At 45.3% G+C, this 23,783-nt stretch overlaps 1 protein-coding gene across 2 annotated transcripts in view; it reads right to left on the reverse strand.

Moving 5' to 3' along the window:
• Positions 1–252: 252 nt before the first annotated feature.
• SCAF8 (SR-related CTD associated factor 8) overlaps positions 253–23,783 on the reverse strand; it is a 239,137-nt gene continuing 215,606 nt past the window's right edge. Inside the window, exons 23-24 of one of the 2 annotated variants that reach the window (XR_006966251.1) lie at positions 21,706–21,855; positions 253–571 (exon numbers count right to left, since the gene is read on the reverse strand). The gene's annotated coding sequence lies outside the window, so the exon portion shown is untranslated. Of the gene's footprint in view, positions 572–21,420; positions 21,856–23,783 lie in introns of those variants that run through there. The other variant, XR_006966250.1, reaches the window with a different exon arrangement.

The following is a 23,783-nucleotide window of genomic DNA, read 5'->3' on the forward strand; positions in this document are numbered from 1 at the left end:
GCAGCGCCAGTGGAGGCGAGAGCGGCCGCACCTCCTCCCCGGACCGCTCGGCCCGCCTCCCTCCTTCCCTCCGCACCCGCCCGCCGCCCAGCCGCCCCCCTCCCCGCCCCTCCCCGCCCCTCCGCGGCCCCGTTCCTCCCCCACCCCGGCCCTGGCCGTCGCCCCCCGCGCTTTCTTTGGGACGCGCCAACTAACGCAGACCCACAACTCGCGAGCTGTGCGTGGGCGCCTACCCTGCGCCGGGCGCCCTGCTTGCCATCGAGGCGTCAGGAAGCTGCGGCTTCTTCCCCGGAGAGCTGGGGCGCAGCAGACGGCTCCTGGGGTGCCACCCAGGACAGAAGCCGAATCCCTGGTCGTCGTGCGCCAGGCAAGAAGGAGATGGAGGTGTGCCGCCTGGAGACCCGAGGGCGCAGGAGAATTCGGACTTCGGAGTTGGAGAAGCCGCGCGGGGTTTCTGAGAGAAACCGGAGTTATCCCCAGGGCGGGGATGATGGGGACCAAGACGACGCCCACGAGGCGGCAATGATCCTGCGATCGCGGTCCTGGGTCCTTGCGTTTACAGAGGATCCCCCTGCAGAGGACAGGGAAGGGAAGGGAGATGCAGTCCAAGCGTGGATCCTCCGAGAAGCAGGCGCCGAACCAGGGCGGACGAGCCTTGGAAGGATTTCTTAGGGCAAATGGCTGTGAGATGACGTGGGAAAAGGAGCGAGCCCGGCATTACCCACACCTGATCCCCGGGAAGGAGCGAGGGAAGCCATCACCCTAGCCTCCCTGCCGCCTAAGCAGGATCCTCGTGAGTCCTCTACTCCCAGTTCCCCTTGGGACCCACCTGCCTAGTGTCCATGGCTATCAGTCATCGGCTGGGAAGTGTGGCCTTGGGCACGGACCCAGGGATGAATTTCAGAGCATAAAAGCCAGGGCCGTTGGTCAATTAAGCTCCAAGAGAGCTGGAGGAAGAGCCTCACAGCTGCCCACAATCTCAGAGACAAATGGAATCCACTCTCGCACGCACACCTACAGTTTTTAAATGAAGCCCCAAGGGTTTGCTGTGATCTGGAGGTCCTGGCTGTCCACCTTGCACGGATACAGGCTCTGCTCACAACTGACCCCTCCCCACCTGCATAGGCGCTCCCCTGCCCCATGCGCACATGGCCCGGGTGGGGGGGGGACCTCCTCACTCCACTCACCCTTCAATCCTCAATCCCAGCATCACCTCGTCTGAAGAGCTTTTCCCACTCAGCACTTGACTTACTGCTGCCACAGACCCAGCACACTGCGGTGTGTTTTTGTTTTTCTGTTTTCCCCCCTTCTTGTATTGCAATTTTTCACAATGTTTTATAAAATTTATTTTTTTCCCTGATTATACAAGTAATATGGTCATTGCACAAACTTGGAAAAATACATACAGCCCAAATGTCTCCAAACTCCCCAGCCTTCTAGGGGCAGCCTCCCTTGATAGCCAAGTAATCAGAGTCTGAGCCCCCATTCCCTGTGTATCAGTCTGGGTCCAGTCGGGAGAGAGAAACCACACAGCAATTAAACAGTGAAAGTTTAGGGGCGCCTGGGTGGCTCGGTCAGTTATGCCTCTGACTTTGACTCAGGTCGTGATCTTGCAGTTTGTGGGTTCACACCCTGCATTGGGCTGTGTGCGGACAGCTCTGAGCCTGGAGCCCGCTTCGGATTCTGTCTCTGCCTCTGTCTCTCTCTCTGCCCCTCCTCTACTTGTATGCTCCCTCTCTCCCTCTCAAAAATAAATAAATAAACTTAAAAAAAAAAAAACGAACAGTGAAAGTTTAATACAAAGAATCGTTACCTACAGGATTTGGAGCCGTGAGGATTGGCCAGTAAGAAGTAAAGAGAACTCAACAGAAAACAGGTATAGCACATACGAGGATCTAGGAACAGCCACGAGTCCTAGGACTGAGAGCCCCAAAGGATGAGCCTCCTGCTCCCCAAGACTGAGACTCAATCCTGTTGGGGAGGGCTTGGCCATGGCTCACTGAACGGCAGGGAAGTCACCATGGTATCATGCCGGTAGAACTTTCTGGAAATCCACCCTCTGAAATTTGCTGGTAATCTACCCCCGGGGTTGTGAGGAGAGCTGCTCACGGGCGTCTCATGGAAGCACTTCACTGCAAAGTCACTCACAGAGCAAGGTGCCGGGAGAAGCCACGACTGGCAGCACTGCAGGGCCCTGGTGCCAGAAAGCTGCCCCCAAATGCAGGAGCCGGCCAGGCAAGGGCATGACAACCAGCAGGCAGAACTCTGTCCTCCTGCAGTATCCCCCCCCCCCCCCATACACACACCCTGTACGGACACTTAACAGGCCAGCCAGCAAGGAAAGTATGTCACAGGCCCAGATCCATTTTTGCAGAAAAGGCAAAAAGGAGGAGTTTGGAACTGACAAGCAATGAGCTGGTAACCAGGACCCCAGGACCCCAGGCAACCTTGAAAAGTCCAGGCGGGGGGCACCCGAGTAGCTCAGTTGGTTAAGCGTCAGACTTGGGCTCAGGTCAGGATCTCACAATTCCTAAGTTTGAGGTTCACAGCAGGCTCTCTGCTGTTAGCACAGAGCCTGCTTCAGATGCTCTCTCTCTCCCTCTCTCTCTTTCTGCCCTTCCCCTGCTAGCGCACTCTCTCTCTCTCTCTCTCTCAAAAATAAACATTTAAAAAAAAAAGTCTAGGCATAGTCATTCCCCTCCCAAAATACACCTGCACATTCACTTGAACACTGTCGCGTCTGCGAATCTTGTGTCCTTGGCTGGCCATTGTGTTCCTGATCGCCATGCCCTCTGTCTCAGCTTGCCCTCCTCCAGCTTTGCCCCATGTGGAGGCAGGGACACCTCCTGTCCTGGTTCCTCACAGCACAGCTAGGACCAAGTTGTCAAGACTCAACAAAATTTAGCAGAAGCCTCGGGGAAACACAAGGGGATTACAGAACAGAAAAGAAAAAAGCGAAAGCCTAATCATGGTCCCCCCAAATGTGAAACCGTCCCAAGGGCTCCCTACACTGTCTCTCTCTCCTTAGCCCAAGCCCCGCGCAGGGAACCAGCGTGTGTTCCCCACCCCCCCACCAGAGTCCAGGCCCAAGCGAGAGAGAGACAAGTTTCTCTTCCCCTTCAATCCTAGTCCCGCTCCATTCAATACAGAATAATCTGCAGAGATACAGCTCTGTGTAAAGATGAACATTCATCTAATGTTAGGACGAGAAACTTAGTCTCCCCAATGCCTGAACTCATTTATCAATCCACTTACGGAGCACCTACTCGGCACCTGGCACTGTACTGGGCAGTAAAGACCTAATCTGAGCAACGGTTACCTTCTGAGGGAGGTGGATAGTAAATAAATCATTTTGCAGGTAGTTCTTTTTTCTATCTCTGCTAAAGAACACAGAGCATCTAATAATGAGGGTTAACACAGTCCTAAAGAATTAGAGAGGGACCCCCTGGAGAAAGCAACGTTTTGCTGAGCTCTGAAGGATGACTGAAGCGGAACATTCCAGAAAAGGGGAATGGTGAATTTGAGGCTCTGAGGTGGGAAAGAGCTGAGGCCATTTGAAGAAAGGGTTTAAGGACAGAGCTACAGGAGATGAGGCCAACGGGGCACATCAGAGCCACTCATGCATGCTCGCGTAGGCATGCGAAGAATTTTGGATTTTATCCTTCCAACAATGAGAAGACCCACTGGAGGGTTTTAAGCACTGGTCTAGCTGGGGGTGGAGAACAGACTGGAGAGAAGAGCAGACACTGGGCCTGGAGATAGAGACTGAGCAGTAACAGGCGTGTAGAAATGAAGCATAGGCCGGGGTGTGGCTGGAGTGCCCTGGGGCAAAGACTGTGGATAGGAGGGACAGAACTCTCTCAAGGTGAACTTGGGTGAGCAAAGAGAATGGGGAAGGAAGAGCCAGCGAGCTGGGGGACAATCAGGAAGTTACGTTGGATCCTCTTCATTAGCAAGATCGGCGTCCCTGTGGAATGACCAAAGGCCCCATGAAAGCAAATCGATTCCAAAAATTAAATTCAAAATTCCATGCTTGGCAAAGACAAGAACAGCTTGAAGGTTTAAAAAAAAAAGGCAACCTTGCTTTCCCCCCCATCCACTCACTTCATAGCCCTCGAAAGTAATCAGCCGGTCTCCTATTATTTTCTAAAATGTTGAAAATAATATTAGTTGTAACCCCGCTCCCTAGAGATACCCATTTTGTTATATTCTCTTGCAGAATCTTTACTTAAGATACCCAAAGCTAAACGCCGCAGTTCATCTTTTTATCTGCATTTTCTGGCACGTAAAAGGTGCGAGCCATGTTTGCAGAATTGAATTTTGTTTCCAAAATCTTCCCCAGTGCGGTGCAGTATTTCTGATAGAAGGACACTGAGCTGATGGTCATACCTCCCGAGTTCTACAACAAGTTTTCTTAAAACACCTGTCTCACTTGGGGAAGATTTTTTTTTTTCAAGTTATGGCTTTTTGCTCCTTTTTCTCTTTCCCAGCACCTAAGAGAGTCTTCCTGCCATGTAAATAAAGTCTCTGCTGCAGCCTGGGCCCTGCTGGCCACAGAAACCACCACATACACACACACACACACACACACACACACACACACACACACACACACAACCACTCAAGAATGACCATGTTTTGGGGCACCTGGGTGGCTCAGTCGGTTAAGCGTCCGACTTCGGCTCAGGCCACGGTCTCCCAGTTCGTGGGTTCGAGCCCCACGTCGGGCTGTGTGCTGACGGCTCAGAGCCTGCTTCGGATTCTGTGCCTCCCTCTCTCTGCCCCTTTCCCGCTCATGCTCTGTCTCTCTCTATCTCTCAGAAAATGAATAAACATTAAAAAAAATTTTTTTTAAATAAAAAAAATGACTGTGTTTAATACGTATCTCCACAGAGCTCAAAAGCAGTATTACAACCTGTTCGTGGGCAGGAATGAGGATTCCAGCAACAGTTACTTCCACTAAGTGCTTTTCTATACTTCATACCCTTAACGTTAACAGGCTACTCGCCGTCTCCCTCCCAGCACCCCAGGATCCAGTAGAGAGGCGAACACCACCACCGTGACTCCGGTCCAGCTGCCTCTCCAGCATAGGCAGGCAACTCTGCCAGTGTGCCAGGCTAATTTTGGAACAGTCAAGATTTCGAGAGGATAGCCTTTTCGAGGAAGGCCACATCTGTCCTTTCTGAAGGTCACTGGGTCACATATAAATGGGTCTTTCCTCTGCCTGCTTAGGAACTTGCACAATTTGCTTCACTACATTTTTCAAACTTCTGAAAGAAAGAAAGTAGCAGGGTTGATTATAATTCTAAAAAGCTGTGTTTAACCCAAAACTCTAGATCCACCCTCTAGGTCGATTGTCTTAAAACCATTTGCACAGGGATGCCTAGGTGGCTCAGCTGGTTGAGCGTCCGACTCTTGGTTTCTGCTCAGGTCATGATCTCATGATTCGGGAGTTCAAGCCCCATGTCAGGCTCTGTGCTGACAGTGTGGAGCCTGCTTGGGATTCTCTCTCTCTCCCTCTCTCTCTCTCTCTCTGCCCCTCCCTGCTTGCACTCTCTCTCTCTCTCTCTCAAAATAAAAAAAAATAAAAGTTAGTTTTTTTAAATGTGTATATGGTGTGTAGTTGAGAGGTAGAGTTGGGGGGGTCTGTGTGTGCACCTGCACGTGAGGGTGATGGATCTTCCTTCTCTGGATTCATTTGACCCGTTTCCCTTCCCACTGACAAGTTCAAAGGGTCTAACTTTTTTTTTTTTGATAAATTTCCCCCCCTCTTTTTTTAAAATTCTAGTGTACTTAACAGTATAATATTAGTTTCAGGTATACAATATAGTGATTCAACAATTCCATACATCGCTCAGTGCTCATCATGATAAGTTTACTCTTAATCCCCTTCACCTATTTCACCCATCCCCCACCCACCTCCTCTGTGGTAACCATGAGAGTGTTCTCTATAGGTAAGAGTCTGGGTTTTTTGTCTCTTTTTTTCTGTGTTTTGTGTCTTAAATTCCACATATAAGTGAAATCACATGGTATTTGTTTTTCTCTGACTTATTTCACTCAGCGTTATACCCTCTAGCTCCATCCATGTTGTTGCAAATGGCAAGATCTCATCCTTTTTTAGGGGTGAGTAATATTCCCTTGTATATCTATACCACAACTACTTTATCCATTCATCAATTGATGGACACGTGGGCTGTGCCCATAATTTGGCTATTGTAGATAATGCTGCTGTAAACACCGAGGTGCATGTATCCCTCTGAATTAGTATTTTTGTATTCTTTGGGTAAATACCTAGAAGTGTAATTGCTGGATTGTAGGGTAGTTCCACTTTTTTTAATGTTTCTTTATTTTGAGAGAGAGAGAAAGCAGGGGAGGGGCAGACAGAAAGGGAGAAGGAGAATTCCAAGCAGGCTCCATGTGGTCAAGTACAGAGCCTGAAGTGGGGCTTGATCCCCTAAGCGGTGAAATCATGACCTGAGCCAAAATCAAGAACTGGATGCTCAATGAACTCAGCTCCGCAGGCACCCCAGGACAGTTCTATTTTTAACTTTTTGAGGAACCTCCATACTGTTTTCCAGAGTGCCTGCACTAGTTTTCATTCCCATGAACAATACACAAGGGTTCTTTCTCCCACCTCTTGGCCAAAATTTGTTGTTTCTTGTGTTTTTTTACTTTAGCCATTCTGACAGGTGGGAGGTGATATCTCATTGTGGTTTTGATTTGCATTTCTCTGATGATGAGTGATGTAGAGCATCTTTTCGTGTGTCTGTTGGCCATCTGGATGTCTTCTTTGGAGACATTCTGTTCATGTCTTCTGCCTATTTTTTAATTGGATTATTCATTTTTGGGGTGTTGTATAAATTCTTTATATATTTTGGATACTAACCTTTTACTGATAAAAGGTTACTGATACGTTATTTGCAAAAACCTTCCCCCATTTAGTAGGTTGCCTTTTAGTTTTGTTGATTGTTTCCTTTGCCGTGCAGAAACTTTTTATTTTGATGTCGTCCCAATACTTTATTTTTGCTTTTGTCTTCCTTGCCTCAGGAGACATATATAGAAAAAGTTGCTATAGCCAATGCCAAAGACATTACTGTCTTTGCTCCCTTCCAGGATTTTTATGGTTTCAGGTCTCACATTTATGTTCTTAATCCATTTTGAATTTTTTTTTTGTATGGTATAAGAAAATGGTCCACTCTCTTTCTTTTGCATATAGCTGTCCAGTTTTCCCAAAACCATTTGTTGAAAAAACTCTTTTTCCCACTGTACATTCTTTCCTGCTTTGTCAAAGATAAACTGACCATATATTCATAGGTTTATTCCTGGGCTTTCTATGCTGTTCCATTGATCTACGTGTCTATTTTTGTGCCAGTACCATACTATTTTGATTAGTACAGCTTTGTATTATATCTTGAAATCTGGGATTGTGATATTTTTAGTTTTGTTCTTCTTTTTAAGGTTGTTTTGGCCATTTAGGGTCTTTTGTGGTTCCATACAAATTTTAGGATTGTTAGTGCTAGTTGTTAAAATTGCTGTTAGTATTTTGATTGGAATTGCTACAGATTGCTACAGGCAATGTGAAAATTTTAACATTTGCCCTTCTAATCCATGAGCATGGGATATCTTTCCATTTGGTTGTGTCATCTTCACTTTCTTTCATTGGTGTTTTATAGTTTTCAGAGTACAGGTCTTTCACCTCTTTGGTTAAGTTTATTCCTAGGTATTTTATTATTTTTGGTATAATTTCAAATGGGATTATTTTCTTAATTTCCCTTTCTGCCATTTCATTATTAGTGTATTGAAATGAGATGGATTTATGTACATTGATTTTGTATACTGCAAGCTTCCGGAATTAATTTATCAGTTCTAGTAATTTTTTGGTGGAGTCTTTAGGGTTTTCTATATATAGTATCATATCATCTGCAAACAGTAAAAGTTTAACTTCTTCCTTACCAATGTGGATGCCTTTTATTTCTTTGTGTTGTCTGATAGCTGAGGCTAGGACTTCCAGTAGTACGATGAATACAAGTGGTAAGAGTGGACATCCCTGTCTTTTCCTGAACTTAGGGGAAAGCTCTCAATTTTTCACCATGGAGGATGATTTTAGCTGTGAGTTTTTCAAGTATGGCCTTTATTATGTTGAGGTTTGTTCCCTCTAAACCTACTTTGTTGACAGTTTTCATCATGAATGGAGACTGTACTTTGTCAAATGCTTTTTCTGCATCTACTAAAATGATCATATAGTTCTTATCTTTTTTCTTATTGATGTGATGTATGACATTGATTGATTTGCCAATATGGAACCACCCCAGCAACCTAGGAACAAATCCCACCTGATCGTGGTGAGTGATTCTTTAAATGTATTGTTAGATATTGGCCTGTAGTTCTCTTTTTTTATAGTGTATGTATCTGGTTTTGGTATCAGGATAATACCTGCCTAATAGAATAAATTTGGAAGTCTCCTTCCTCTTCCATTTTTTGGAATGATTTAAAAGAATAGGTATTAAGTCTTGTTTTAAAGTTTGGTTGAGGGGCACCTGGGTAGTTTAGTCAGTTAAGCATCCAACTTCGGCTTAAGTCATGATCTCGTGGTTCATGAGTTCAAGCCCCGTGTCAGGTTCTGCTTTGGATTTCTGTGTCTCCCTCTCTCTCTGCCACTCCCCTACTTGTGCACACACTCTCTTGCTTCTCTCTCTCTCTCTCTCTCTCTCTCTCTCCTTCTCCCTCTCTCTCTCCCTTTCTCCCTAAAATAAATGTTAAAAAATTAAATAACAAGAATAATAATAATAATAAATAAATAAATAAATAAATAAATAAATAAATAAATAAAAGTTCAGTAGAATTCACCTGGGAAGCCATCCAGTCCTGGACTTTTGTTGGTTGGGATTTTTTTTATTATTATTATTACTGATTCAATTTCTTTGCTGGTAATTGGTCTATTCAAATTTTCTATTTCTTCCTGAATCAGTTTTGGGACGTTATATGTTTCTAGGAATTTATCCATTTCTTCTAGGTTGTTCAATTTGTTGGCATATAAGTTTTTCATAATATTCTCTTACAATTCTTGTTTTTCTGTGGTGTTGGTTGTTATTTTTCCTCTTTCATTTCTGATTTTGTTTGAGTCTTCTGTCTGTCTGTCTCTCTCTTTGATGAGTCTGGCTAAAAGTTTATCAATTCTAGGGGCACCTGGGTGGCTCAGTCAGTTGGGCAGCCGACTACAGCTCAGGTCATGATCTCACGGTCTGTGAGTTCGAGCCCCGCATCAGGGTCTGTGCTGACAGCTCAGAGCCTGGAGCCTGCTGCCGATTCTGTGTCTCCCTCTCTCTCTGCCCCTTCCCTGCTTGCTCTCTGTCTCTCTGTCTCTCTCTCTCTCTCTCTCTCAAAAATAATTTAAAAAAAAATTTTAAGTTTATCAATTCTGTTGATCTTTTCAGAGAATCAGCTCGTGGTTTCATTGATCTATTCCATTGTGTTTTTAGTGTCTATTTCATTTATTTCTGCTCTAGTCTTTATTATTTCCTTCCTTCTACTGGTTTTAGGTTTTGTTTGTTCTTTTTTGCAGCTCCTTAGGTGTCAGGTTAGGTTGTTTGAGATTTTTTTCTTGCTTCTTGAGGTAGACCTATATTGTTATGAAATTCCCTCTTAGGATAGCTTTTGCTTCACCCCAAAGACTTTTGGACCACTGTGTCTTCATTTTCATTTGTCTCCATGTATTTTTAATTTCCTCTTTCATTTCTTGGCTGACACATTCACTGTTTACTAGCATGTGATTTAACCTCCATGTATTTGTGTTCTTTTCAAATATTTTCTTGTGTTTGCTTTCTAGTTTCATAGTGGTCAGCAAAGATGCATGGTATGACTTCAATTTTTTTTTTTTAATTTGCTGAGACATGTTTTGTGGCCTCATATGTGGTACATTCTGGAGAATTTTCCATGTGCACTTGAAAAGAATATGTATTCTTCTGTTCTAGCATGGAATGTTCTGAACATATCTGTTATATCCATCTGGTCCAATGTGTCATTCAAAGCTACTGGTTCGTTGATTTTCTGTTTGGATGATCTGTCCATTGATGTAAGAGGGGTGTCAATGTCCCCTACTAGTATTATATTACTATCTATTAGTTCCTTTATGTTTGTTATTAGCTGCTTTATGGATTTGGGTGCTCCCATCCCATATTTATAATTGTTATATCTTCTTATTGGCTTGTTCCCTTTATGACTATACAGTGTCCTTCCTTGCCACTTGTTATAGTCTATTTTAAAGTCTATTTTGTCTGATATAAGATGCTACCCCTGCTTTCTTTTCACTTCCGTTTGCATGATAAGTGCTCTTCCATCCTTCGCTTTCACTTTGCAGGTGTCGTTAGGTCTAAAACGAGTCTCTTGTAGGCAGCAGATAGATGAGCCTTGCTTCCTTCTTTTTTTTTTTTAATCCACTCTGTCACCCTATGTCTTTTGATTGAAGCATTTAGTCCATTTACAAGTTTACATTTAATTACAAGTAATTATTGATAAGTATGTACCTGTTGCCATTTTGTCACCTGTTTTACGGTTGTTTTTGCAGTTCTTCTCTGTTTTTCTCTTGCTGTCTTCTCTCATGGTTCACTGGCTTCCTTTAGTGATATAGTTGGATTATTTTCTCTTTATTTTTGGCACATCTATTACTGGTTTTTGATTAGTGGCTACCATTAGCTTTGTATATAACATCATATGCATATAGTAGTTGATAGCCACTTAAATTTGAACCCATTCTAGGGGCGCCTGGGTGGCTCAGTCGGTTAAGCCTCGACTTCAGCTCAGGTCGCGATCTCGCGGTCCGTGGGTTCGAGCCCCGCGTCGGGCTCTGGGCTTATGGCTCAGAGCCTGGAGCCTGCTTCCGATTCTGTGTCTCCCTTTCTCTTTGCTCCTGCCCCGTTCATGCTCTGTCTCTCTCTGTCTCAAAAATAAATAAAACGTTAAAAAAAAATTTAAAAAATTTGAACCCATTCTTCACTCCTCTCCCCACTACATCTTAGGTATATGGTGTCATAATTTATATCCTTTTATTTCATTAATCCCTTAATTGATTTTTATAGGTATGCTTATTTTTACTGCTTCTGTGCTTCCTACCTTTCTTATTCCTACTTATGGTCTTTCCTTTCTACTCAAGGAGTCCTCTGTAACCTTTCTTGTAAGGACTGGGTAAAATTCCTTTAACTTTGTTTGTCTGGAAAACCCTTTATCTCCCCTTCTATTCTGAATGATAGCCTCACTGGATACAGTATTCTTGGCTGCAGATTACAGCACTTTGAATATATCATGCCACTCCCTTCTGGCCTGCAAAGTTTCTGCTGAAAAATCAACTAAAAGCCTTGTGGGGTTTCCCTTGCATGTTACTATTTTCTTTTCTCTTGCTGCTTTGAAAATTCTCTCCTTATCACTACTTTTTGCCATTTTAAGTACTCTGTGTCTTGGTGTGGACCTCCTTGGGTTGATTTTGTTGGGGCTCTCTGTGCCTCCTACATCTGGATTTCTGTTTCCTCCCCCATATTCAGGAAGTTTTCAGCTCTTTTTTCTTCAAATAAATTTTCTGCCCCCCCCTTTCTCTCTCTTCTCTTCCCATGATTTCTATAATGCAAATGTTATTACACTTGATGGTGCCACTGAGTTCCCTAAGTCTATTTCCATTGTTTATTGTTATTTTTCTCTGTACTGTTCAGTTTGATTAATTTCCCTTACTCTGCCCTCTGGGTCACTAATTCATTCGTCTACTTCCTCTAGCCTGCTATTTATTCCATCCAGTGTATTTTTAATTTCAGTTACTGAGTTCTTCATTTTCTAATTGGTTCTTAAAAAAAAAAAAAAGGCTCCACACGCAGCATGGAGCCCAACTCAGGGCTCAAACTCATGACTCTGATATCAAGACCCAAGCTGAGATCAAGAGTTGGACACCTAAACAACTGAGCCACCCAGGTACCCCTCTGATTGGTTCTTTTTTATGTTTTCCAACTCTTTGTTGAGGGTCTCACTGAGGTTCCCCACTCTTTTCTCAAGCCCAGAGAGTTTCTTTATGACCATTACTTGAAATTCTCTATCAGGCATATTACTTATCTCCATTTCATTTAGGTCTCTTGCTGTTATTTTGTTTGGGACATATTCCTCTGTCTCCTCATTTTGTCTAACTGTCTGTGTTTATCTCTACATATTAGGAAAGTCAGGTATGTCTCCTGCTCTTAAAAGTAGAGACCTTGTGAGAAAGCGGTCCCGTAGTGCCCTATGGTGCCATGTCCCTGTTCACCCAAACCTGGTGCTTCCAGGGTATCTCCTATATGTGGTGTGTGTGCCCTGCCTTTATGCCTAAGCTGTTTTGCCCTTAGTAAGTCATCTGCAATGGCTCTCTTTGCCTGCTGTGGGCAGGATTTGGTCCCTGCAGTTGTCAGTGGCCCAGGCTGGGGCTGTCTTGGGTTTGAGTTGAGTCAGACCAGACGTTTGCCAGAGATGCCGCAGCACCGAACTGCAGGGCACTTTCTACGTGCTGCCCCAAGGAGCTTTTGTTGGTGGGCGGGGCCTGCAATCAGACCAGATGTCTACTCCCAACCCACTGCTCGGGCCCCGGTGGGACTGATGTATGTGGTTATCTTTTCCTCTTCCTGGGGTAGGAGTCACTGTGGAGTGGTGCTGGCCCTGGTCAGGGCTGCCCGCACGATGCCAGGCTTGTGGTGCTACCTTGGATGGGCTCCAGCCAAGCGTGTATTGGAGGGGGCAGGTCTGCAGGAGAGCGCAGTGGCAGGGCTTGTGGTGCCAGCAAGGTCTTCTGTTCCCGGAGAAGACTCTCAACGATCCCTGCCCCTGTAGCACATGCTCTGAGATCAGTAAACAAATCTCCCTCTCTTATACCTAAGGTGTTTTTCAAACCACTGTTTCTAAGCTCTGTCTCCACGGGCTGTTTGCTGTGCTGCCTCTTTAAGTTAATTATTTTCTGAATCAAAACTTCAGACTTTCAGCTCCACTGCTTGAATATAGTACCTATTATAATGCTATACACCTTAAAGATGTCTGGTCAATTCTTGCCACAGGGTGGTTATACAGCCAGCATTTATTTTCACTGGAGCCTTCAGCATAGGAAATGTGTTTGCTAAGCCCATAAAATTTCTGTGAAATGCAAAACTTACAAAATATGAGCACGCCTTTCCTCTCAAGTTTCCCTTTATGGCCCTAAGTTCCACTTTCTCAATTCCCTCATCCCATTAAACTTGCTCTTGGACTTCATCACAGCCTCTCTGGGTGGACTCTCCCTGAATTCCTTTTACTTCCTCCCAACCCCGTTCATTATGTTCAGACATTTCCACTCTCTCTTCAACAGCACAGTCTTCCTAACCTTCTGTTATGTACGTGCTGTGGCGGCTATTTATCGAAAGCATCGGCGTTTGGGGTTTGGATGCCGCAGTTCTAAGTGGACCAGAAGAAAGGAAAAACAGATATACTTCTGCTTGCTGACAACAACTTACTCCACATTTGAAGTTGAGGGTTGATGTGGAGTCTTCTGATATACGCACAGGATCTTTAGAAGAGAAGTGATTTTTTAAAATTAAACTACCTAGAGAATGGTCTTGGCCAGGATATTAGCGTAGCAGCTTTCTCCTAGTAAGAAGAGCTATGAGATCTCTTTAGGTATACTGGTGTGTAGTTGAACAGGCACACATGAGCTATTTTGTACCTCCTCCAAAAGTTATAATTTGGTGATGATACACAACTTTGGTTCAGTGTTTCAAAACTGGGGTACTAAGTGAGCTAAAACCTGACCTTGAAATGAGATTTATATGCTTGTCAATTTTTTTTAGTCCAATATGTCTCAAAAGAAAGAAAAAGTCTCAGGGTATCCTATAACTATTATAGTAAACATTCATCAAATATGTCATTTATAACATCTATTTATGCATATGAGGAATATTTGCATGTCAATACATATAGACTTACCTGATTCTCTAACGGCCTTATCCTATTGCATTTTTTAAAAAGGAATGTGCAAACTTTAGTGAGAGAATAGATAAATAGTGTCATGCAGAAAAAAATCTGCTTTTTAAACTTTGTGTCTAACATATAATGTAAATACTCGTTGAATTAACAGATACAGAATGAATGAATCTTTATTGTCTTAAGTTAGAGCAATAATACCTTGACCTTGTAGCTACTCTTTCTTTTTTTAACCCGAACTTTCTAACTATAAACTTTAAATAAAGCCACAAGCTTTAAAATCCCAGCTTCAGGCTTTTAAACCAGATACAGGTTTCTGTAAGACTATTTATAACCTTTCTATAAGAGATTAGATTTGTATCCTTACACTATGAACAACAGGTTTCCACTAAAAAATAAAAAATCATTTTGACATTAAAATTTTCTCTTCTAGATTATTATACAATTACCATCAACATCTGTGGTCCCCAAAGGCATGAGATGGATGAAATCTTTCTGCCCTCAATTCTTCTCCGCTATTGGATCGAATTTTTAAAATGGTGATAGTTTACCATTTCTTTCCAAAAAGGAAAGAGAGAAAGAAAACATAGCTGCTGTCTATTCTTTAAGCCTCTGGAATAGTTTCCTTCCTTCCTTCCCCCCACCTTCTATCCCCCTTCTCCCAAGAAGGTATGGGGAGCTACGTTTGCATATTTTTATGACTTCATGTCATGGGAATGAGAACCTCGGCAAACACGCTTTCCCTTGTGTAATTCCCTAATAAAAACAGGCAGCCTGTTTTAAACAAGCAGCCCTGAGAACCGGAGACGAAGCAAGAGCCCAGCCCGGGAGGCTACTCGGCTTTTTTCCTCTCACCTCACCGCCTGGCTTTCTCCATCATCTGCAGACACGTACCCTTGCCATCAAGGCCACAAGCGAATCTATAAAGCCCTTCCAGTTCCTTTTGACTAGGCGGACCCGACGGGTCCCAGGTTTCAGAAAATGTCTTTGGAAAAGCACCGTTTTTGACAACAAGAGGATATTAGTCGTGTGCCTGGAGGCCTAACTCGACCTGACCTGTGACGGAGAAATGCACCCACCTCGGGGACTGTTAGGAGCCGGCAGGGCTCCGGTTGCTGCCCGCTCACGCAGAAAGCCAAGGGCATCCCGGGTTTACCCACTGGAGGAGGAAGTGGCTGAGAAATCCGGCTTCTTGTCCCGGGGATGCGGTACTAGAAACGAGCCGTCCCGAGACGTGGCCTCTGCTGTGTCACCAGCACCATCCCGGCGGCGAGCTGAGCAGCGGGGTGATGACCACAGAGGGGGGACCATTAGCCCAAACGCTACCAGCTCCGCCAAGAGTAAACGAACGAGCAGGCGGTGTGTCCGAGGGCCACCCGAGCGGTCCACGGCCCCCGGGACCACCATCCCCATCTCTTCCCCCCGGAAAAGGTACATTTTGCTCCCATTTCCTTCCAGCCCAACACAGCTTCAGCAGTGGGAGGGCTGACTCGTGGAGGAAGACAGAAAACAAAGTCCAAGAGAACGAGTCCTTGCCACCTAACTCCCACCCCACCGAGGGCCGGCCCGTGCACACCCACCTTGCCCGTCCCCCCTCTTCCCTGGTCTTCCTCCCCGCTTCGTGCCTCGGTCAGAGCATCCCTGTTTCCCACGCTGCTGGGAGCCGCCCTGCACCTCTCCTGACCTCCACTCCCACAGCCACTGGGTCTCCAGCCTTCTTGTTACCTCTCCTGGTCTCACCATTCCTACCAGTTCTGCCCAGACGCGCACCCCAAGTTCCTGGCAACCCTCTGACGCTTCGGGACCGGCGAAGTGGCCTGAGTCTGTGAACACCTCCCAGGGTCTGTCTGGGGGGGGACCAACTCTGTACTTCTGCCGCATTATGACTATTCATTCCCTAACTGCAGAGTGGACCCGAGGGTGGGAGCACACCTTCATCTGTGAAATGGGACGACAATGTGACCCATCTCACTAGGGGGTTACAAAATGCAAATGAAATAACTTATCTGAGGCACAGAGCTCAGGGCCTGGCACAGAATAAACATTCGATATGTGTTAGGTTATCACCAGCCTGTGAATTTCCTCCCCCCAGGTTAGTATACAGAGAGGGTGTTGCTGTTCCTGGGCCAGGACTCAGAACATCATAGCCCCTTCAGGGCTGCTCCCCACACGAGTGGGCAGTTTCCTCCGCGGAGCTGTGTCCCCTCCTGCTGGGCACGTACATTTTGCAAAGCCCTGCTCAGTGACGGCGCTCAATGCTTTGCCCCCCACGGGGCAGGAGTCTCTTCCGTCTTCCCCTCTGTCACATTAGCTTCCTCCATTCGTTAACAATAACGAGGTTCTGAAAAATCGCCTTTTCCCCTTTTCGCCTTTCACCTGGGAGCTGCTCACGGATAACTCTCGCAGCCTCGTGTTCACCTTTATCTGAGGGAGGAGATAAGGAATACTGATAGAGCTCTTTAGAGATGGCACCTCTCACCTAGCCCTCTCTGCTTTCCAGAAGCCACATGGGTGGCAGAGGCTCCCCTTTATTAAAATTCCATGGCCTCTCCTTTCCTAGCCATACCATGCTGCATCATCCCAGATGTGATTACACTAGGAAATGTCTATAAGGCACCAACCATCATACATTTTCAAGGAAAGTGAATATCATCGACATACCTGTGTGTGTGCACATGCATGTGTGTGTGTGTGTGTGTGTGTGTGTGTGTGTGTGTGTGTGTGTGTGTTCATTCATGCTCACAGCTTGGTGTAACACCTAACAGGCCCTACTGGAGACAGAATGTCTAGTTTAAATCCTGGCTTTAGTTCTTACACTAGTTCTGTGACCTTAGGAAATGACTTATCCCTCCAAACCTCAGTTTCCTCATGTGTAAATGGGGATAATGATAGCATGTACCAGATGGAATCCTATGGGGACTAAATGAGCTCATATCTGTAAAGCACACAGTAAGCACCACTTAAGTGTTATACAAGCTAAAAGCAATGACAGAATCCTCTTATCCTGATGCTTTCTTTTCAACATATTTTCAAACATGAAAAATATGTACTATGTGGCACAGTGTGGGCTGTGTCCAATGTAGAAGGTCTTTACTGCTCTTTGATGGACGGATATCTGAATTCGCATTAACAACACAGCCCTGCATCACTCTGTGGAACATAGATGATTTCAGCACAAAACCCGCACTGCATAAAGAAACCCAACTATATGCTACTCTAGGGGGAGAAAATTCGCAGACTGGTGATACACCTAATGTTTATTGAGCGTTCACTCTACGCCAAGCGGTGAGCTCAATGCTTTAAACAATTTATTCCATTTGCATCTTGTAACCGCCTATTGCAATAGGCAATATTATTGTCCCATTTCACAGATGAGGAGTAACCTGGGTCTCTATAAGGATAAGCAACCTGCCCGTGGTCATAGACCTACTCACCAGCTGACCCAGAGTAGGTGGGGCTGATCACCAATTGTATGGGGGAAAGCTGGACTCTTCATTTTATTAATGAACTCCTTTCCATTTTGGAAATACGGTTCCAGATTTCCAAGGTAATTATCATCATTACCACATGGATGTTTATTGAATATTGGCTGAGCATTGTAATGACCGAGCCCTACCCTAGGCTGTGGCCTTCTGTGTTCCTTCCCCAATATGTCCTCTAGGTCCTGGGATAGAAGTGACACCATGCACAACCCTGGCTGCTGCTAAGGGCTTAAGCTATGAACTTTCTCAAGGGACATCTGTGCTTTAATTGAAACACTGACGATGCCTTTGAGAAACCAAGGAATGATCATACACGATGCAATCTCGGACATTCCTATAAGCAACGAGGACAACTTAATTGAGGAGGACTCTCCCGAGCCCTTCCGTTGCTCCGACAGATCTTCCCTGAGAGTCCACATTTATATGAGAAAATATCACAACTGCACTGAGTCATTTAGATACTTCCCTTCCTGGTGGGACCTTGGCCTGAGTTCTTCCTTGCTGCAAAGTACACATGGTTGTAAACTGTACCTATTTCCTGAGTCGGCGTCAGTTCTGACTCAAGCCGGTTTAGACCAGCTTAGCGAAACAAGAGCCAGAAAAGCAAAGCCCCGGACCCTTGCCATATTGATACAGTTAAGGCAGTTGATAACAGGGTAGATAGAAACTCGGGAACTCCTTCGCGGGGAGAGGCAGATCTGAACACTGTGGACACAGGGCCGCCTGGATCACCCTTGTAAGGAAAATGGAGGCTCAAATCCCGAGTTTAATATAAAATGTGAGGACAAATACAGAAACCCAGTGGTCTTTCCTTTCCCACTATTGAACTCAGGTCGGTTCACCAGCCCACCCATTTCCAGTCAGTAGTTGCGTGAGTTTCTCAGGCTGCTGTAACAAGCGACCACAAACTGGGTGGCTTTAGACAACAGAAGTGTGTTCTCTTCCAGTTCTGGAGACGGGAAGTCTGAAATCAAGGTGTCAGCAGAGGCACCATCCCTGGGGAGGCTGTAGGGGAGAACCTGTCCCATGCCTTCCTCTGCCCTTCTGGTCGCTGCCTCCAACCGTGTTCCTTGGGTGGCAGATACCTCGCTGTGATCTCTGCCTCTCTCTTCCCATGGTGTTCTCCCTCTGGGTCTCTGTCTCTTTTCTTCTTCTTCTTTTTTAAGTTTTTTTAACGTTTTATTTATTTTTGGGAGCCAGAGACACGGAGCACAAACTGGAGAGGGGTGGAGAGAGAGGGAGACACAGAACCTGAAGCAGGCTCCAGGCTCCGAGCCGTCAGCACAGAGCCCGACGTGGGGCTCAAACCCACGAACCGTGAGATCGTGACCTGAGCTGAAGTCGGGCACTTAACCAACTGAGCCACCAAGGCACCCCCCTGACACTGCTGACCCCAGCGACACCGCTCTGGGATCTCCAAACCTTCTCTAGGTTATTTTATCCCCGTCCCCAGGGACAAGGGCACAACCCAGCACAGCCACCAGCTAAACTCTCTGACCCTCTCTGTACCCCGACTCCCCCTACCCTGTGCCCGAGCCCAGCACAAGTGTTTTTCCCCAGTCTCAGAGTACTAGGTGGTGGGGGTGGGGGCACTGCCCTTAGGATATCACACATGCTCCTCTGTTCTACAGTTTTCCTTTGAAGTGCCCCAAATGAACAACCTGGTTCTTAACTTTATGCTTCTAGAGATGGAAGAAGAGATTCTATTAGACCAACCCTTCTGAAGTGAAAAACTAACAGTAAATCCAGATAAACTATTAAGTACACACAGTCATGTTTGGAGCCATTAAAGAACTTCCCAGACACTGAGGTCTAGGACCAAAATCTCTGAAAAAACGGCATTTTGGAGACAGGAGCTCAATTTTAGGCTTCCCTTGCTCCTGTAGGCATTTGCCAATCGCTAAGCTGACAAGGCAGCCAGACGGAAGGTATCTGCAAGAATTGGGACCCATAAAAGTCTGGCATCCAGAAGATATATAGAACTCAGACAAATCAATTAATAAAAAAAATAAATCAGCCATTGCAATTAAAAAATGGGCAAAAGATTGGAACGGTTACTACACAAAAGAAGATACCCAAATAGCTCATAAACATGCAAAAAGATGCTATCCTTCAGTCATCAGGAAACTAAAAACTGAGACAACAAAGAAACCCCACGACATACCATCCAAATGGCTAAAACGAAAAAAGGCGATAATCTCAAGTGTCGGCAAGGATGTGTATAAGTCTCATACACTGCTAGTGGGAGTATAAATTCATACAATCACCTTGGAAAAGCTTTTAAGAAAATGGCTACAAAAATGAAGCAGATGTAGAATCTCTGACCCCATAATTCTGCCCCCTGGCATACATCGACAGAAATGCACTTAACTGTGCTCAGTGTAGGGATAAGAATGTTTCTAGCATCATTACTTGCATGTAATAGTCCAAAAAACACACAACCCACATGTCCCTCAACAGTAGAATGGATCAAGTGTGATATATTCCTATTATGGAATACTATATAGCATGGTAAATGAATCAACTTTTGTATGAAACTTACAACATAATGTTGAGAGAAAAAAAGCCAGACATACATTAATTCGTACCAGGTAGTTCCAGTTCTAGAACGTTAAAAACAGGTGAAACTAATCTGTGGTGTAGGTGGCAGGACAGTGGTTACCTCTGGGGACTGTGAGGGAAGGGAGGTGTTCTAGAAGGGTCCTATTTGTCGAGCGGGACTGGAGCTACACAGGGGTGTTCATTTGGGCAAATCCACAAAGCTGCATGTTACAATCAGTGCATTTTTCTGTATAATATGTAATTTCAATAGAAATGTTAGTAAGACAAACATTTATCACACAGACTCTTGACACTGGAAGACGCTGGAAGTCTTGACACTATAGTTTTTAGTGCACGTGATCTTTGTGTAAAATAGGATATAAACATCAAGACTGGAATTGCTTTTTGGATCTCATCACTAGACCTGTTCAGATCTGCCTGTTGGCAAGGCCTGTTCGTGGTCCTCACCTCCAAATGGAAGGTCTTGAGGTGAAATTCATAGATCACTCCATCTTCGTGAGCTTACCTCCAGATTTTGCCTGTTTTAATTTGGTATGAATTTTCTTTCATTCCTGCCAGTCAATCAACCAAGGACTCGTTCTACCCTGAAAAGCAAACTTGCTGTCACAGTGTTCTTCTCTCCAGCATGGAGGACACAAAGACACCAAGCTCTTTGTCAGGATCCCTATGAATCCCTGAGACCAAGGTCCACGGCTCCCAGATCTGACCTCTCCAGCCACCCTGACCTTTCCTTATTTCCCTTTGTGCCACTCTGTTACCACGGAAAACTTCCCTGGTGTCCTCAGCTGCCTTTTAACACTGTACCCTGTCTTGGTGACAGGGACCGTAGGTCCTAAAAGGCAGGACTGTGCCTTACACTCCCTATTTATTTATTTATTTATTTATTTTTAATATGAAATTTATTGTCAAATTGGTTTCCATACAACACCCAGTGCTCATCCCAACAGGTGCCCTCCTCCATACCCATCACCCACCCTCCCCTCCCTCCCACCCACCATCAACCCCTTAAAAACCCAGTTTTTAAGAGTCTCTTATGTTTTGGCTCCCTCCCTCGCTAACCTTTTTTTTTTTTTTCTTCCCCTCGCCCATGGTCTTCCGTCAAGTTTCTCAGGATCCACATAAGAGTGAAAACGTATGGTTATCTGTCTTTCTCTGTATGGCTTATTTCACTTAGCATCACACTCTCCAGTTCCATCCATGTTGCTACAAAAGGCCATATTTCATTCTTTCTCATTGCCACGTAGTATTCCATTGTGTATATAAACCACAATTTCTTTATCCGTGCGTCAGTTGATGGACATTTAGGCTCTTTCCATAATTTGGCTATTGTTGAAAGTGTCGCTATAAACATTGGCGTACAAGTACCCCTCTGCATCAGTACTCCTGTATCCCTTGGGTAAATTCCTAGCAGTGCTACTGCTGGGTCATAGGGTAGATCTATTTTTAATTTTTTGAGGAACCTCCACACTGTCTTCCAGAGCGGCTGCACCACACTCCTTTTCAAATGCCACAGCCTTGGCATGGTCTCTTGAGCAAAGCTGTTGCTCAGAAGTATTTGCTATCAGATGGATAATAACACTTTTTTCCATGCTGGCCTCCTGAGGGGCAAAGTTCAGGAAGGAAGAATAGGAACATCCTGAGTTTAGTCTAATCCCTTTAATACACAAATCTGCCACATTCACGTGACTCAAGGATTCATTATACAAACCTGTCTGCGTGTCACACGTGGAGAAGTGGCAGAATGGGTGATGTTTTGGCAAAGCCGCAGTCCCGAAGCAGAAGGGGCACCGGGAAAAGGGCCTTGGGCTTCCAGAGCTCCTGCAACGGTGGGCTGAGAGCAGACACGCAGAATTCCTCCCTGATGAGGAAAGATCCTGGGTCAATTCTCGGTTCTACCCACGAGTCTCATTATTAATGACAGATGGTATTCATCGGTTGCCACAGCGTGCCAGGCATCATGCTATCTTTCTTTTTAAGTTTATTTATTTACGGGCACCTGGGTGGCTCAGTCGGTTGAGCGTCCAACTCGGCTCGGGTCATGATCTCACCGTCTGTGTGTTCGGGCCCCACATTGGGCTCTGTGCTGACAGCTCAGAGCCTGGAGCCTATTTCAGACTCTGTGCCTCCCTCTCTCTCTGCCTCTCTCTCTCTCTCTGAAAAATAAACATTAAAAATAAATTAAGTTTATTTATTTTTGAGAGAGGGAGAGAGGGAGAGAGAGAATCCCCAGCAGGCTCCGTGCTGTCAGCACAGAGCCTGACTCGGGGCTAAAACACACAAACCCATGAAATCAAGACCTGAGCCAAAATGAAGAGTCAGACGCTTAACCGAGTGAGCCGCTCAGGTGCCCCCGGCATCATGCTACCTTATTTAATCTTCAAATCAACACAAGGAGGTAGAAATTGTTACGTTGCTAAAGCCGAAACGGGAGAAATAAGTTGTCTGGGTTTTCATGGCTAGTAGAAGCAGGAAAGCCAGGATTCAAATCCAAGTTCCCTGTCCTCCAAAGCAAGGGCTGAGGAAAACACGAACACAGAGAACTAGTCAGTCGTGAAAGCAGCCTAGGATGTGACACGAGGTGCATATAAACAACTGTCTTACCAGACAGATTCTAAGTGCCACAGGAAGAGAACCTGCAAATGCAAGGATCGTTTCTGGCTGTGGGAGGCTCCGTCAGGGGTCCTAAGGTGGGTGGGGAAATGTCATCTCCATGTTACGATATGATGAAAGACTGAATTCTCAAAGTGGTGGCCTTTCCTATAATCAGCTGGTGGGGCTGAGCCGAGCGCACATTTTCAGAATTCCTCCTTGAAGAGGAGGGATCTTGGATGTAGACATCCGTGGAATAGAATTGAAAAGCTAGAGCTGTGCCTCTAGGATGTCCCCTCCTGGCCACGCCTCCACCGGCTCTCTCGGCACCATGTGCAAGACCCTGAAAAGACCGTGGTGGGGGCTGGGGGGGGGGGGCTGTAACAGGATGTGCCTGCTCTCCAAATGCCTCTCAGACCTTGGTATGTTCATGGCTTTTTATTGCAATAGAGACACCAGTTTATCTGTTTGCAATAGAAGCAAATTGAGAAAGACTGGTTTCATAAATGTTTGTGGGGTATATTAGTATCTGGAGAAAATAGTAACTTTCTTTTGAAGCAAATAAATGACTTCACTGTCACTGTCATATGTTTGCTGTGATACAGCATTTGTGGAAGTTGCTACAAGTTACCGCCCAAAACTTCAGTGTTTACATTCAGCCTTTTGTATTTATATTTAGGCACTGTGGTTTACTTCCTTCGGCATACACCCCAGCACAGCTCTAGTTTGGGGCCCTGCATTTTAGAGCACGGGCTACAGATTCAGGGCCTCCTAAAGTCCCAAAATGGGGTAAATGGGGAAGGCGTGAGAAAGATTCCGAGTCAAGCCATGTTTTCCACTTATCGTGCAAAGCACTTTTTCTTGGAGATCTTCTAAGTTTCCAGTTCTTTCACTGAGGCTTTATTTGAAAGGCTGGCCCACGGGCTCCCAACTTGTGGGCTGAAACATTCTTCTACGGGAACATCGTCACAAAAATGGTGTGATATTAAGAGGCAGAAGCCATTCATCTCCTATTTGCTCAAATAGTGTATATGTATTTATTCCTTCTTCATCAGCTAAGAAGCATGTACTCTGTGCCTGCCAGGCACAGCCCAAGCCCCTGAAAATATGAAGACGTAGCTCCCACCTTAGAGGAAGTTCCAGACCATGGTGAGTTAGGCTTATCCCACTTGAGGACATTTGGGGGCCAAGGAAGAG

Source organism: Lynx rufus, unplaced genomic scaffold (genome assembly GCF_022079265.1).
Source record: "Lynx rufus isolate CCGP_SWC_20201006 ecotype Redwood Valley unplaced genomic scaffold, mLynRuf1.p SCAF_6, whole genome shotgun sequence".
Taxonomy (NCBI): domain Eukaryota; kingdom Metazoa; phylum Chordata; class Mammalia; order Carnivora; family Felidae; genus Lynx; species Lynx rufus.